This window comes from Prionailurus bengalensis, chromosome A1 (assembly GCF_016509475.1).
Source record: "Prionailurus bengalensis isolate Pbe53 chromosome A1, Fcat_Pben_1.1_paternal_pri, whole genome shotgun sequence".
Lineage (NCBI taxonomy): Eukaryota > Metazoa > Chordata > Mammalia > Carnivora > Felidae > Prionailurus > Prionailurus bengalensis.
The window spans coordinates 140,213,969-140,227,328 of record NC_057343.1 but is presented as its reverse complement, the minus strand read 5'-3'; the positions used below and the strand labels follow the sequence as shown (position 1 = coordinate 140,227,328).

The following is a 13,360-nucleotide window of genomic DNA, read 5'->3' as shown; positions in this document are numbered from 1 at the left end:
CCCTCCCCTGAATAAATTTAAAAAAGGAAACTTGGCAAGAGTTCTCAAGGGTCTGTCTGTCTTTTTGAGAGAGGATGCATGTGTGCATGAGGGAAGGACAAAGGAGACAGAATGAGAGAGAATCTTAGGCAGGCTCCACACCAGTGCAGAGCCCAACACAGGGCTCAGTCTCCTGCCCCTGGGATCATGACCTGAGCCAAAATCAAGAGTCCAACTCAACCAGTAAGCCATCGAGGCACCCCTCAAGGGTCTATCTTAATCCTGTGATTGCCATCTTATTCTTTGCCTATCTGTCATTAACCTAGGCACCCAAAGAAGCTTTTTGACTCCGTGGCTTGAGTCATCTGGGTAGAGGAACCAAACTGTGATAAAAATTACTCTCATAAGTGTTAGACTTTGGGAGATACAGTCTTGCTTTTTTGATATTTTCTTATTTTAAATGTATAGAGTCATAAATATCTTTAGAATACATGGGAAACTGGTTAACAGTTGTCTGTGGGAAGAAAAATCGTGGGGCTAGTGAACTGAGAAGAAAGGGGGACTCTGAACCACATGTGCTCTTTGGCACCTTTTGAAATGCGTACTATGCGTGTGTTCTTGTTCAAGTAAAAATTTTAAATATCTGAAAAGGAAGCACCTGGAAAGGTTTGCATATTAATAAAAGTGTAAAGACATCTTGGATCATTTTTCTTCTTGTGAGAGTCCATTGAAAATGTTCAGGTTAGAATACCCCTACATGTCATAATATTTGAGAACTAACAAGTTTCTTACGCTATTATCTTCAGATTACCATATTTTTCTAATTTTTTTTAACATTATAGAATTTTGTTGATGTTTATTTATTTATTTATTTAGAGAGAGATCACGCAAGCAGGGGAATGGTGGGGAGGGGGGAGGGGCGGTGGAGAGAGAAAATCCCAAGCAGGCTCCACACTCCGCGCTGAGCCCAACACAGGGCTTGATGTCACAAACTGTGAGATCATGACCTGAGCTGAAATCAAGAGCCAGATGCTTAACCGACTGAGCTACCCAGGCCTCCCTATTTTTGTAATTTTTTTTTTTTTAAGTTTATTCGTTTATTATGAGAGAGAGACAGAGTGAGTGGGGGAGGGACAGAGAAGGAGAGAGAGAATCCCAAGCTCAATGTGGGGCTCAAACTAATGAAACCGTAAGATCATGACCGGAGCTGAAACCAAGAGACGCTTAATGAACTGAGCCACCCAGGTGCCCCTAAATCTTAAATAATGTACATGAGGTGGCCTATTTGGCTTTTGTTATTTAAGGAAATGTTTAAAACATGACTCATTTGCAAATATATGTACTAACATGAGAAATTATATATATAAATGAAAAAAATTCACATTGATAGGTAGTGGTTAATGCAAGTCCTGATTGTGTTGAATAAAAAATGTGCCTTTGAGTGTGTATATAATTTTTATAGCCAATAAATATGCATGTATTTATATTATGTGTGTGACATATACTTGATGAGTCATGAAATGTGTACTTGTAGATAATGAGCATGGGGGGGGTGGTGGTGGTGGTGCAGGTATATCAGTAAAAGCTCTGGAATGCCAGAAAGAAAACAATTTGTAGTGTCTGCCCTTAAGAGAGTTGGACTGGGAAGGGTGGAAGGATGCTTTTGCAGTGTAGATTCAACTTAAAAAAAACCAACACATGCTTCTTTTGAAACTTAAAAAAATAGTTTTTAAAGAATAACTTAAGCAGGTATTTTGTTTAGTGATTACAAAAGTCATACATTCTAAGTTGATAGTACAAGAACTTAAAATTCTGAGTTTTCATCTTAATGGTCAAATTCTTTTTTTTTTTTATTTTTTTTTTTTCGACGTTTATTTATTTTTGGGACAGAGAGAGACAGAGCATGAACGGGGGAGGGGCAGAGAGAGAGGGAGACACAGAATCGGAAACAGGCTCCAGGCTCTGAGCCATCAGCCCAGAGCCCGACGCGGGGCTCGAACTCACGGACCACGAGATCATGACCTGGCTGAAGTCGGCCGCTTAACCGACTGCGCCACCCAGGCTCCCCTTAATGGTCAAATTCTTAAACTTAATTTTCTAATCCCATTAAGAATGTATCTACCAACTGGTAACTAACATAATCCCCAGTGCCCTTGAGGCATGCTGAGTCTTGTCCAAACTAAACAACAAAAGGGTCTGGAGTTCAGAGAGCTATGGATACCCCAGATCATCCCCGTGAGAAAACAACACTGTGGAGTGTTTGCTAGATGTTTTGGCTATTTTGAGGTCTAAATGAAACCCTCAAGCTTCTGGCCTTAAGCCATGTATGGGACCTCCAAGAATAGCTAACAATCCAGTCTTCTACCTGATATTTGTATCCTTTCTATAACATTAACTTCTTGACCACCTCTAGGATACTCCATACTCAACAAAGAAGCCTATTCCCTTTCAGACAGGGAGTCAGTCCTGTTGGGAAGCTGGAACCACAATGTCCCAGACCTCACAATCCTATTATGATAAAATCATATTTCTTTTTATGAGTTGAATTACTATGGCAGACTCCACGGGTCTGATTGCTGGGAATGTCCAAGCATACATCTTGTTCTTTTCTCAATTTCTCTTTCATTCATTTCCCTCCACCTTACTTCCCTGAGTTCAGTAATTTTATCAGTGCATATCTAGACTATGTGCAACAGCAATCCTACCCCATTTCCCTCACCCAGTTCTTTATAAAACATGCACAGTGTGCCAAATTATTCTTAAAGATCTCTTTTCCTTCCCTGCTGCTGCAAGAGTAAAATCTAGGCCCAACATTCCAGTCCCCCCACTCTCCGGTCCTAACATAACCTTTGAGCTTCATCTGCCAATAATCTCCAGTCTTTGACTCACTCTTAAAAGCAAGTCATTCTTTGTCCCTATTATAGGCTGGATTGTGTCTCCTCAAAATTCATATGTTGAAGTCCTAACCCCTGAGACCTCAAAATGTGACTATATGTGGAAATAGGGCCTTTAAAGAGGTGATTAAATTAAAATATGGCAGTAAGGTAGGTCTTCATACAATCTCTTGTACTTCTATGAAGAAATGTGGACACATTGAGGGATAACAGAGATGCACATGTACAAATAAAAGATAATGTGAGGGGCGCCTGGGTGGCTCAGTTGGGCGCCCAACTTTGGCTCAGGTCATGGTCTTGCCATTCATGGGTTCGAGCCCCGCATCAGGCTCTGTGCTGACGGCACAGATCCTGGAGCCTGCTTCGGATTCTGTATCTCCCTCTCCCTCTGCCACTCTCCTGCTCATTCTCTCTCTCTCAAATATTAAAAATAATTTTTTTTTAAAGACTATGTGAGTCACAGCAAGAAGGCAGCCATCTGCAAACCAAGGACAGAGGGCTCAGAATGAAATCAACACTGCTGAATCCTTGATCTTGGATCTCTACACTCCAGAGCTATGAGAAGTAACTTTTTGTTGTTTAAGCCACCCAGTTTGTGGTATTCTGTAATGGCGCTCTGAGCAAGTTAATGCAATCCCTAACTCTCCCATACATTTGTTTATACTACCTAGAATATTCCCTCTCTCTTCTGCCCATCTATGTGTTCTTTACTCTTTGAGCCCTCTCCTCATATATGACCTCATGTATTGCTTTCTCAGACCACCCTGATCCAAGCACCGAATATTTACAGCTTGGTGTTATTTGTTGTCATAGTTCATCTCCCTGCAAATAGCTGGAAAACTTGTTGATACCAGGCTTAGAGATTTATACCTTATTTCCATAAAATATCTCAAACATACTAGATGCTCAAGAAATATCAACCAGTTAGAAGGTTTCAGGTACAATAGAAAACTCTACTCAAAAATGGCTTAAACAATAAGGAAAATTTATTTCCTATAACGAGTCCAGAGGTAGAAACTTTAGACTTCGTTAATTCTTCAACTCAACATTGTCACTGTTGTTTCCATCTTTCTTCCAGCTCCCTTCACAGTGCCAAGATGGCTGGGCTATTACAGGAGGTGTACATGTAGAAACAGCCTCATTAGAAGAAGAACAGAAATAACTTTCTTCCAATGCACATCTTTTCCGAGCACCACGACCAACCCGGGACATTGTGTCTCATTGGCTAGAATTATACCCTCTGCCCGTTTGTAAACTAGTCACTGGCCTGGGAAGTAGGATTAACTTGATTGGTTGAGAGGAAAAAGGATTTTCCCATGTGCAGGAGAGTAGTCAGTTGTACGGATTCCAGAATCTGTCAGTAAAACAAACCAACAAAAACACCAAACATATGTGTGAGGGGGAAGAGTTGGGCTAAGAGCAATATTTATTGAACACTTAATATGTACCAGTCATTGTTAACCACTTTCAATGTAATAATTCATTTAATCCTCACCACACCCTATGAGGCAGAGATATTATTCCCATTTTACAAATAAGGAAACTGAGGGACAGAATGAAGTAACCTGGCCCAAAGTCACACAGCTACCAAGTGGTAAAGCTGGGATTCAAACCTGATAATCTGGCTTCAGAACTCATGCTGTCAGCTACCATATATTTCCTCTCTCTCAACCAAAAGTATTTGCCTGATTATATGTATACAAAATGATTACAAGAGTATTGACATCATTTTGAGTGATGACGACCGTATCGACTCCTTCCTCCTACACACTCTGAGGGAGTCAGTATTTGCTCACTTCAGTGAATGACAGGTAGTCATGGCAGACGGAGACATAAGTGGCAAATGGAATGCAGCAGTCTTACTGGATGAGTTGCAATATGAACACATTGGTATCTGTTCTTGGGCTCTCTCTTTCTCAATCTAGGGAGTTCCAGTACACAGAATGAGTAAAGCTTATTCATCTGAAATATTGCCCAAACTCAATTTTCATGGGAAACTGTCCTGTTGTTTTTAAATGAATGCATGTGCCCAGAGGACCTGGACTTTTAAGTCCCTTTGGATTCTCAGTTCCATGAGGAGGAACAGCACATACCCACCATGTGTATTTCTTTGGACACCCTCTCCTATTTCTCCTCAGCACATTTATGTTGAAGCCTATTTCACAGAAGGATACCAGGGCTGTATCATTCTTAAACTTGTTAAAGCCAAGAAATACAGTAAGCTTCTGCTTAAACTTAATCATAACGTTCTCACGTCCATAATTCTTTTATGGACCTAAATAAGACGAACAGAATTTGAGGCCATGTCAGATCAGCTTGCCTCGGTCTCTATTTAAGCCCTGAGTACAGGCTGCATGGTCAACCTTAAATTCCTTGGATATATTTGTTACTTCACATTCTTTCATTTAGGCTACTTTGCCAGGGACTTTAAAGTAGGAATGGCAGATGCAAACATTTGAAGCTGTAATGTAAATAGTGGTATTTCTAAAAGTAAAAGCAGTTAACATTTCTGTTTTTAGATTTTCACAAGACACCTTAAAGTTCCATGACGTCTGGCAGGCTGGCTGAGATATGAAGTTGGGTCATGTCCTTCAAAGCCGGAGGCCAGGAAGTGGTGAGACAAGTTACCCAGCTGGTGGGTGAGACTTGCCAATCACCCAGCATCTTCACCTCAGCACAGCATTTTTGTTCTCTGCTCATTATGCCTACACATTAACTGTTACGAAATGACTAAACAGAACAAAACAAAAATTAGGTTTCCTCGTGTAAAAATGTCCCCGAAACAGAAGTGCTAGTGGTAGATATGGAGAGGTTTAAGAAAATTTTGACACTTAACCAAAAAAAAAAAAAAAAAAAAAGGTATCCAGGATAAATAAATAAGTAGACAGTCAAATGTGGAAGAACCTGGCTCTCTGTCACAAATTATTTTATGTGTCGTAACGCAAGCCCAGAGAGCCCCTCTCTAAAATGGTGGAGGTCCCTTTCCTATAGAAGCCAAGGGGACAGACTCCAGCCGCTCAGTCAACACACAGGGCAAAGTCCGCCACTGCCCCATTTTTGGTCCCTCTGCTGCTGTTTCTCTACATTCTCTACTGTAGCTGTTTTTCTATGAAACTCCATCAGCCTACTGGTCAGCTTGGTCCTTGGACACTGCTCTCAGCCACTAATGCTCTCACCACCTCCCACATCCCTCTGCCTCATACTGATCTCACCCCACCTGGTCCTTTCCCCAAAGCACCACCCACCCCAGCTGTCGTGGAGCAGGGGCTTCCCGGAAGGCTTGGTGATAAAGGGGAAGGAGTTCCAGCACAGTACAGCACAAAACTTAATGACTGGACATGACCTCTGCCACAGGGAGTTTCTCCTTAAGGACGTCCTCATCACACCCTGCCTTGGTTGAAGCAGGACAAGACAGTGGATATGAGAGCAGGCTCGGGGCCGACATCCTAGCTCTGCCACTCTCTACTTAGGGAAACTTGTGACCCTCTCTAGGTTTCCATGTCTGTAAATGGAGCTACCAACGTACCTTCCTCCTCAGATGTATGTGAGGATTCAATGAGGTAAGCTGCATAAAGCAGGCATCAGCCACTGTGGCTGGCACAGAGGGGTTGCTCAATAAATGATAGCTGTCAGGGCGCCTGGGTGGCTCAGTCAGTTGAGCAACGGACTTCAGCTCAGGTCATGATCTCACGTTTGTGGGTTCAAGCCCAGAGTCAGGCTCTGTGCTGACTCTCTCAAAAATAAAAATAAAATAAAAATAAAAAAACGTTAAAAAAATAAATGATAGCTGTTGTTGTTATGAGGGGTAAGTTGCCCGGGCTCCCCTCTCTGAACCTGTGATTAACAACCTTGCTGCATCTCACACACACACACACACACACACACACACACTACATCCCTATACTTAATACAGAAAATCTTTGAGAACGAGTCTGGGATCGGTAATTTGTTAAGCACCTTAGGTGATTTTAATATGCAGCCAGATTGAGAACCACTGTTACAGACTCTTTCCACATCTTCCCCTTTCTCTCTTTCCTGGCCACCTCTCACCTTTCTGTAGGCCTCCAAGAGAAACTCAGGATTCTCCTACGTTTTCTCCCTTTTTTTTTTAATTTATTGAGAGAGAGAGAGAGAGAGAGAGAGAGAGAGAGAGAGAGAGAGAGAGAGAGAGAGAGATTGTGAGTGTGGGAGGGGCAGAGAGAGAGGGAGACACAGAATCCGAAGCAGGCTCCAGGCTCCGAGCTGTCAGCACAGAGCCCGACACGGGGCTTGAACCCACACACTGTAAGATCATGACCTGAGCCAAAGTCGGACGCTTAACTGACTAAGCCATCCAGGTGCCCCTGTTTTCTCCCATTTTATTATAAGCATAGCATTTTTACTCTCTATGACTCATTCTAACCATCTAGGCTATGCCCAAGGGGCGTTGGCTTTCTCACCTTCAAAATGTTGTATGTGTTTTTTTCTCTGGCCATGAAGTACATGAGATTTTATTCGGTTGTTGCTTTAAATAACCTTTTTTGTTAAATTTTTTTAATGTTTGTTTATTTTTAAGAGAGAGAGACAGACAGACAGAATGCAAGCGAGGGAGGGGCAGTGAGAGAGGGAGACACAGAATTGGAAGCAGGCTCCAGGCTCTGAGCTGTCAGCACACAGTTCGAACCCACCAACCACGAGCTCATGATCTGAGCCGAAATCAGACATTTAACCAACTGAGCCACCCAGGCACCCCAATAACATGTTTTACAATAGCAACAAGTTACTATAGTTCTCCCCAAATTGGGTTATTGTGTAAGTGTCTGCATGTGTTTCTTCCAGACTAGGAGATCAAGGATTCTAGCTGTGGGACACAATAAGCTGGAAGCCACTGGACCACAACCTAGCAATATACATGGAGTACTTATAAAATATTTCTGCAGATCTCAGGGGATTGTCAGTCTTGGATATTTATTAGGAACACCTGATGAATGTTAAAACCCAGACCAAATCTAGGCCTCATCCCAAGAGATTCTAGTTTCATTGATCTGGAGTAGTGTCTGTGCTGTCGGGATTTTTTTTTTGTAAGTTTATTTATTTATTGAGAGAGAGAGAGAGCAAGCACGCGTACCCATGTGGGGGGGAGGGGCAAAGAGGGGGAGACAGAATCCCAAGCAGGCTCTGTGCTGTCCGCACAGCTGACTCACTAACCATGAGTACCTGACCTGAGCTGAAATCAAGAGTAGGCTGCTTAACCAAATGAGCCACCCAGGCACCTACAGGGTTTTTTAAATCTCTCCCAGGTGATTCCAGTGAGCAGCCACTGATCTTTGGAAACTGATCTTGTAACTTCAGTTTTGTTTTTTTTTCCAACCACCATCAATGCATCAATCACTGCATTAATCCTGTGTTTCTGAAACTTGTCCCATTAAAAGAATCATTTGGGATGCTTTTTAAAAATACAGATTCCTGGGCCCCATTCCAGGTTTACTGAATCAAAATCTTCACAAAAAAATTTTTGATAGTGCCCATATAAGTTTTATCAGTCAAATGTGGGAAACACTACATTAATTCAACTTATCTTGGCCCATTTTCAGTTGATTAATATGTACTTCATTCATTTGTCTGGAAAATTTTAATGAGCACCAAATATGTGCCCAGCATTGTTTTTAGCTGCTAGGAATACAACGAAAAACGAGACAATTCCATGTCCTCTGTCTAGGAGCAGAGTAAACAAGCAAAGAAGTTAATTTCAGATAGTAACAAATGTCATAAAGGCCAGAGAGCAAGATAAAGGGCTAGAAGGTGATATGGAGGTACAGGAAGCCATTGTTGTAAAAAGGGTGGCAAGAGAAGTTGCATCTGAACAGACAACTGATTGATGAGAAACTGCTGAGAATATCATTGCAGCCCCACTTATACCATTTTTAATCTCTAGGTCTCATCTCTCCTAAATGATATGGGCTTTTCATCAAGGTCAGGGACTGTCTCTTATATTTTTGTATTCTCTTGTAGCAACCAGTGTAGCACTTTGCACAGGTAAGAACTCAGTGAATCACACTAGATTCAAAAGCATTTCATCCTTAAACATACCATTAAACACAGCCAGCAGAGGATACAGCAAGTTCCCTGATTACTAAGTAAAGGAAAATCCAGGAAAACACACATCAATCATCAGATACTCAGCCCAAGGTTAGACTTTCTGCTTACTTCCAGCTGCTTGCCACAGTTACAGATTCTTAGTGGAAAATCTTTCAAACATGCCAAGATCTGGTCATCTGCGCACGACTCCACACTGGTGAGATCCAACACGAAATTGTGATTATCAGTTTTTGTCAGCTTACCATTTTGTGATGTAATTTGTTGCCTTTTGTATCCAACATCTCAACTTCTCCAACTTCTATTTGCATGAGGTAATCAGCTGAGCTTCTCAGAAGGCCACTGTATCCTATTATGTTTCTAGAAGGCCAAAGGAGATTCTTTAATACAGCCAAAAATACTCAGAAGGTTTAGTGAAACCAATTCAGATGTCTGGGGGAGGTTTATCACAATTCCAATTTGGAATTCACATGGCTTTAGGAAGGCTTTTCATTTCTTACAGGATTACCCTGTTCTTCAGATGCTTTCCTTGGGCCAAGGACAACACAGCCAGTACTGGAAGGCTCACCCAGGGGAAAACATCATTTGGTAAGGAAATTCCTGAACAAGGACTATTGAGGCCAGTGTGTTTCCTACCAATTCTACAACCGATTTGCTGTTTGACCTGAGCAAATTATTTGCCCCCTTTGAGCCCCAGGATCCTTGGATGTAAGATATAATGTCCTTTTCTCTGATGACACTCTGATTGTTATAAAGACCAAATGAGGGCGTCTGGGTGGCTCAGTCAGTTGGGCATCCAACTTCGGCTCAAGTCATGATCTTGTGTTTCGTGAGTTCAAGCCCAGCATCCAGCTCTGTGCTGGCAGCTCAGAGCTCCCTTCAGATCCTTCATCCCTCTCTCTCTCTGCCTCTCCCACTTGTGCTCTCTCAAAAATAAACAGATCATTAAAAAAAAAAAAAAAGACCGAATGAAATTAATGAAAGGAAAGAGCACTTTAAAGCATGCTAATTGCAATGGCATTGCAACATACCATTATTGTGGCCAAATAATCTACCATGTTCTTATACTCCATATGGTAGGTGTCCTTTTAGCCTCTCATTTCTGCAGTAAAACTTCGGAAGTAAAATTCTGCCAGGCACGCCTTCCCCACTCACAGCTGTGCTTTTGATAAGCTATCCTTACTTATCTTTGCTTTCCTACAAGGGTGTGCTTAGATTGCCCTCTGCTCGGAGTGATGTGCTTTAGTGGTGTCCTCAGTGACTGTGTCCCCTTGGCTGACTTCCTGAGCATGGCTGTCATTTGGCCCATCATTTGGCACTTGGCATCTCCTGTCCTGTTGGTTATTGATGTTCTGGGTACAGGGACTATGTCTGTAAGAACAACGTCTCACTTGGAGGAGAGGCCCTGTGATTTATAACTCTTTGCATTCTTAGCTCAAGCAAACATTTTCATTAACAGTGACTTTTAGGGCTGGTACTTGGTGGAACAGGGTCCTCCCAAAATTCATGTCCACCCAGAACCTGTGGACCTGACCTTATTTGGAAATAGGGTCTTTGCAGATGTAATCAAGTTAAGATGAGGTCATACTGGATTAGGGTGATCCTAAACCCAGTGTCCGATAACCCTAAAGAAGACAGAAATTTGGACACAGAGAAGACACACACACACAAAAGAAGGCTAACGTAGTAAAGGAAACAAAGTCTGAAGTGATGTTTCTGCAAGCCGAGGAGCGCCAAGGAGTGCCCTTGACCACCGCAAGCGAGGAAGAGACAGAGGAGTATTCTTCCCTAGAGCTTTCAGAGGGAGCATGGCCCTGCCAACCCCTTAATTTCAGGCTTCTGGGTTCAGACTGTGAAAGAATACATTTCTACTGTTTTAAGTCACCTAGTTCGTGGTAATTTGTTACGGCAGCTCTGGGAAACTAACAGGAATACTGAGCGTGCTGCACAGCGTAGCAGAGACCTTCCATGGCCACCATCCAGCCTTGGACAATCAGCTTTTGGAAGACTTGGGGCACTGTTTTAAGGAAAGGGACTAATTGATGGCAGTGAATAGAGAGGGCAGGGAGAGAATGGGCATGGTCTGAATATAGAACAATCTAAAACAACGTGCCCAAACTTTATGCTAAAGGTGTTTTTTTTAAGGTCCCATCATAGAAACATTTTGCTTTATGACTAGTAAGTAGGTTGATCTGGGAGTTGGAGACAGGGGAGCAAGTGAGTGAATGGATACCCACTTTTTAAAAAAATTTTTTTAACATTTATTTATTATTGAGAGACAGAGACAGAGCATGAGCATGGGAGGGGCAGAAAGAGGGGGGAGACACAGAATCTGAAGCAGGATCCAGGTTCTGAGAGGTCAGCACAGAGCCTGATGCGGGGCTCTAACTCACAAACTGCAAGATCATGACCTGAGCAGAAGTTGGACCCTTTACCGACTGAGCCACCCAGATGCCCCTGGATAACCACTTTTGATTGGATATATTCAGAATAAGAAAACTGGTCTCTTTGGGAGGAATTCTGTGAGTGTGGCTTTCGTAACGCCCCTTGCTTGAGATAACCAGAAGCTTCGGTGGTGTGAGTGGGGGCTGGTGGGCCATTCAAATCCCAGTCTCAGAGGCCTCAGTCTCCTCAGCTGTTAACAGCATGGATACTTGGGGCAGCCCATCAGGGTCTGAGTTCTGGCTCTTCCATTTATTGGCAACTTATTTCACTTCACCTGCTTCCCTCTTGTCATCTATAAAATCAGAATAGAAATGGCACCTCTTTCGTAACTTTGCGATGATTACAGGAGTCTGTATAGATATCTTAGAATAGCGCCCAAGATGGATGATAGAAGCCTTACTTGTTTTTATCATCATCTTCTTTGTGTGCAGACGGGGGAGACAAGCAGAGTGAATTACCTGATCTTTAGTGACTCTTGCAGAAAAAGGAGGTCCCACTGGGGAAAAGGAGATGAGTGCAAAGCTGGCCATTTACTTGAAAGTGCCTGCAAAACGGATCTTGAAGTATTTGCTCCCCTGGCACAGAGAAGTTTTTAAGAGGCAGAGTAGTCTCAGACTCTAGATCCTGGGAGTAAAGGATACTGAGTCGTATGCAGTGCTCCCTTGTTGGGATTCACTGGGTGTCAGAGTCTGGTCTTATCTGGCTCTCCACCCACCAACCAGGGATATGGCAAGCCCTTAGTCAACACGGACTGACACTGAAGGAAGCAGCAAACCAGCTGTGACTGACTTGCCTCGTGGGCCTCCTGTTCTAAAAGTCAGGCCCTAGGAGCCTCTGGCCCTAAAAGGAACAGGAGTGCTGCAGCAGACTTCTGGAAGTAGACAACTGCCAGCACAGATAAAGCATCTGAGATAGGGAAACGGAAGGGACTCCATTTTTAGAAAGGCTCCATCTCTGCTGTTCTTCTGCTAGGCCCCATTTACTCATGTTCTATTTTTTGCGTTTGCATAAACCAGAGGAGCTATGTTCCCACTCCAAGGGGGAAATAAGAAAGTTATTCTCTGAGTTCTGTCCTAAGTTCTCAGACACCGGATAACATCTAAAAAGAGCCAGATCCCAAACTCATTCCAGGACATTAGCTTCGATCAAATCTGGGCTGAGGCTGGCATCAACACCGCGGACCTTCTAAAATAACACCTAATATTCACCTGTCATGTGCCTTTGGCCCCTCTCCTGGAATCCTCAAGGAACACATACCCTGGACACCTTTCCAATATAAATCCCTAACCCAAAGCAACCCCTAGACTCATTCCCCCTTTGGAGTCTCCCAGACACTCCCTCTGCTATTCTCGGTCACTCCCGCTATTCCATAAACTTTTCACATGTGATTTCTATCCTGCCCGAAGCCAGGGATCCTTTTGGCTCGTCCTTTGGGGCCCCCCTCCCGTGTCCTCAGACTGGCCTGCCTGCATCACATCCACTTCCAAAAATTAGTATACTTCAAGCTGTAGATATTTCTTAGTTGGTTAAGTAGGTCTGAGCTTGCTTTCATTCAATTATTCCGGGATCAGGACTGGTACCGGATCCCACGCCCCAAGGCCTGACGCCCTCACCGTCCCCCCCACCCCCAGCCTGCCCGGCTTTCTCGGGTAAAAAGGAAGCCTTCGAGTGTCTATTTGGCATGTAGGCACTGACGGAAAACAACTTTGTACCCTATTTATTGGCCATAAAGCTCCACCTTCCCACGCTGTTCCTAGATATTTCTCCCGGCTGCGTGGGACACTGTCCCAGTCTCACCAATGAGAGCGAGGCAAATCCTGCAGGGCCCGAGCTTCACAGAGCACAGCCTTGGGGGAAAGCAAGGAGTCGCAGATGTAAGTTTGCTTTGTCACCGCCCTCTGAGCGACTTTGGGCAAGTCTCTTGGCTCCCCGGACCTCGGATTTCTTGTCTGTTTAACGCGGGGAGG

General features: G+C 43.4%; 1 long non-coding RNA gene across 1 annotated transcript; it reads right to left on the bottom strand.

Annotated features, from left to right (window-relative positions):
• Positions 1-3,837: 3,837 nt before the first annotated feature.
• Positions 3,838-13,304, bottom strand: LOC122489860. The gene is made up of 3 exons (XR_006299025.1): positions 13,191-13,304; positions 9,194-9,308; positions 3,838-4,227 (listed from the first exon to the last, which is right to left on the bottom strand). It is a non-coding gene; the product is annotated as an uncharacterized LOC122489860 (long non-coding RNA).
• Positions 13,305-13,360: the final 56 nt, after the last annotated feature.